This window comes from Vicia villosa, unplaced genomic scaffold (genome assembly GCF_029867415.1).
Source record: "Vicia villosa cultivar HV-30 ecotype Madison, WI unplaced genomic scaffold, Vvil1.0 ctg.001698F_1_1, whole genome shotgun sequence".
Taxonomy (NCBI): domain Eukaryota; kingdom Viridiplantae; phylum Streptophyta; class Magnoliopsida; order Fabales; family Fabaceae; genus Vicia; species Vicia villosa.
In genome coordinates this window covers 193,694-197,561 of record NW_026705700.1, presented here as the reverse complement: position 1 = coordinate 197,561, position 3,868 = coordinate 193,694, and the positions used below count along the sequence as shown (strand labels likewise).

The following is a 3,868-nucleotide window of genomic DNA, read 5'->3' as shown; positions in this document are numbered from 1 at the left end:
GTAGAAATTTTGAAGAGAGGCTGAGTTTGGAAGAAGATTAGGGCAAAATGAATGGGGGGGGGGGGGGGGGGGCTGTTTTGCTTAATCTGCAAAACGCGCAGTATTTCGGAAATGAACTTCCGAAATGGTGTTTTCGGAAATGCATTTCCGAAATAAGACAAATTTTGAAAAAAAAAAGGCGCTTTCAGAGATGCATCTCCGAAAACACCTTTTTCTTGCATTTCGGAAATGCATTTCTAAAGTCAGAGGTATATGTGGTTTTTCACCAGAGGTGACCTAGAAGGTTGGAAGGTGGGCAAAGAATTTTCCTAAATTTTATGAAAACCCTACAAAAAATATCAACATATTAAATTTGACACGTCAAGGGATAATATTTATACTGGGCTCCATCGTAAAAATTTCTAAGTCCAATATTTTCTTGACCTAGTCGAACTTAACCTAGACCATTTGAAAGAGAAAAAAATTTGAAAACACGCACACTGTGGTTTTGCTCACGCATAATAAGACGGTGGTTAAGTTAAGACGCTTGAATTTGATTTTGAGTTCCCTTTCTGCTTTTCTCGTTTACTTCAAAGAACATGACAAAAAAGTATGAAGGATGTGCGGTAGGAATCGACCTTGGAACACCATATTCTTGTGTTGCCGTGTGGCTTGATGAACACAATAGGGTTGAGATTATTCACAATGAACAAGGAAATACCGATGCCAAGAGATTAATTGGAAGGAAGTTTAGTGATTCTGTTGTTAAAAAAGATATGATGTTGTGGCCATTTAAAGTAATTATCAATGTGAATGAGAAACCCGTGATTGTTGTTAAGTACAAAGGTTAGGAGAAGTATTTGTATGCTGAGGAAATTTCATCTATGATCCTCACAAAAATGCGAGAGACTGCAGAAAAATTTCTAGAGTTTCCAGTAAAGAATGAAGTTTTTACAGTGCCCGCTTATTTCTGTGATGCTCAGCGAAAAGCCACAATAGATGCTGGTGCCATTGCTGGTCTTAATGTTATAAGGATCATCAATGAACCAACTGCGGTTGCTCTTGCATTTGGACTTGATAAGAGAACTAACTGTGTTGGAGAAAGGAATATTTTTGTTTTTGACTTTGGTGGTGGCACTTTTGATGTGTCGATTTTAACAATCAAGGATAAGGTTTTTCAAGTTAAGGCCACTGGCGGAAACACTCACCTCGGAGGAGAGGACATTGATAACCGGATGGTGAACTACTTTGTCGATGAGTTCAAGAGGAAGAACAAACTGGATATTACTCGGAACTCTAGGGCTTTGAGGAGGTTGAGAACAGCTTGTGAGAAGGAAAAAAGGATACTCTCTTTTTCTGTTGTCACCACAATTGAGATAGACTCTTTATTTCAAGGTATTGACTTATTTTCATCGATTACTCGTGCCAAATTCGAGGAAATAAATATGGACATTTTTAACGAGTGTATGGAGACCGTCAAGAGTTGTCTTACCGATGCTAAGATGAACAAGAGTATTGTAAATGATGTTGTTCTTGTTGGTGGGTCTTCTAGGATTCCCAAAGTGCAGCAACTATTGCAGGAATCTTTCAACGGAAAGGAGTTATGCGTGAGCATCAATAAAAAAAACTGTTAGTGGTTGATTAGTTGATAGTTGATAAAAGATAGTTTTAGAGAGTTGTTTAGAAAGAAGGCTATGTCATTGATTTCTTGGATGATACATTACAACATACCATTTGCCTATTTATAGGCTCAAGTCACCAACCTCTCAATGGTGGTGAATATTTCTACATCTCTTTAGTTCTTTCTAGAATTCTCATGATAGATTAGTATCATGATGGTTCTAAGTTATTCTATTTTTTATACACTTATAATTCTAGATTGATCTACCATATCCATACACACTATAGTTCTAGATTATTCTACCATATTCATATATACTATAGTTCTAGGATATTCTACCATTTTCATACATATTATTTTTAGAATATTCTAGAAATTTGTAGCAATTTCAACGGCCTCAAACTTGCTTGATAGTTACCATCAGGTTGAAATTGATGTTCTTGAGAGTCATCTAAAGGAACTTGAGAGTATGTTAGAACGCATTATTACAATCAACGAGTAATTTTCTTTTTTCTCTCTTTTTAGTGTGTCTTGCTGTTTTGTTTCAGTCGTGACTGAAAACTGTACCATGATTATTAAAGTTTGCTCACTGAATATGTTACAAACATGGTTCAGATATTCTTCTACTGTTTCGGTTAATTCATAGTTTCATCTTTTGATTAACTTGTTTCTTGGTATAATTCCTATATGCGATGATTGCTTGAAGCTTTTGCATTACACTATGAATAAACTTTTATGATTTGTTTTCCTTGGACTTATTATTTCAATTGTTGCTGTAAACTTGTAAATTGTATGCTCCCTTGCCTACATTTGTTAATATTGTTCGTGTACAACTTTCTTTGGCTTAATGCATTGAGTGAAGTTTTAAGTGTTAATGTTATTAAACTACTGCGTATCCAAAGTTGAATTTGAACTTAGGACATCTACTTAGGCAAAGTGTCTTTATGGTATATTAATCTATTATAAACGCAAAATATAATATATAAAATAAAATGTGATCACGATATTATAAATTACTTCATCTGTTTTGTATTATTAGACTAATTTTTCTTTGGTCGTCTAGAAGATCTAGTAAGAGAGGGCTAAGGGTGAACGCTATTGAGGACTACGTGAAAGAAATGAGAACCTTTATACTCTTGAACATGAACAATCCAGATCAATCAGACAAACCCCTACATGATACGCCGCATTTCACAAGAAGCGGTTATAACTGCCTTGGTTTTATAAAAAGAGGAGCATGCCACTTTACAAATAATTCAATTTCATCTCTATTACTCACAATTTCTTATTCGCTCGTTGAGTTGGGTGCTAAATTTGCATATACACCCTCATGCCACTGTATCACAAAGCTTAGTGCAGCCCATCAGAAGTCCAATCACACTAATCAATCTCACATTTTTGTTTCATTGCAGAACATTGGCATTTTTTATGGGAATCGACTTTTGATTTTTACGAAATTCAGCAAGAAACCTTCAATCTTACATAGAATATTTAGATCTCAGATCTTTAATTGTCAATATGCAACGGTTTCCTTAAGCATTCACTCATCCCTAATGAGAATTTAGCTACTCATTATAATTGACAAGAATTTAAATAAGGGTTATATATCTTTGTGGTCCTAGTGAATATTGCGAATTTCGTTATTAGTCCATCAAAAATTTTCATCAAAGAATGAATCTCCTAAAAGTTTTTCGCCCATATTTTTTGTCGCTGCCGTCCTTCAAAGAATCATACTCCATGTCACTTAAAGTCAATATCATGATTGACTACATAAAAACATGTTAGCTTGCAGGGGTTTTAAACCTCCCTAAATTCCTTCTCTTTTGCAAAGATTAAAACACACAGTCCACATACTCCTTTTCATTTACAAATACATGATGGTTTCCTTCTGACAAAAAATAACGAGCCAACGAATTATAGGGAGAGTTTGTTTAAAAGTTTTTTTTTTTAATCAAGTTATATTGGATAGGGAACAAAAGTTCAAAAACGAGCCCAACGACACAAAATTGCTCACCAAATAGAACCTATCTCAAGTATAGCAAAGGGTTTTCGCTAAACTCATAAAAGTTGTAATTGGAATGAGAAATTTTCCCTATATAAGACCACCAAAGCTTTACAATCCCACACGACATCTCTAGCATTCCAACTGTTGCCCTTAAAGATGACATCGTTCCGACATATCCAAAGGGTCCAAATAATAGCCAACCACACTCTTCCCGCTTTACTACTCTTTATGCGCAAACTAACACAAGAACTACTCCACCTACA

General features: G+C 35.1%; 1 pseudogene; it reads left to right on the top strand.

The window, feature by feature from the left end:
- Window positions 1-464: 464 nt before the first annotated feature.
- LOC131636327 (heat shock cognate 70 kDa protein 2-like) lies at window positions 465-1,613 on the top strand (annotated as a pseudogene).
- Window positions 1,614-3,868: the final 2,255 nt, after the last annotated feature.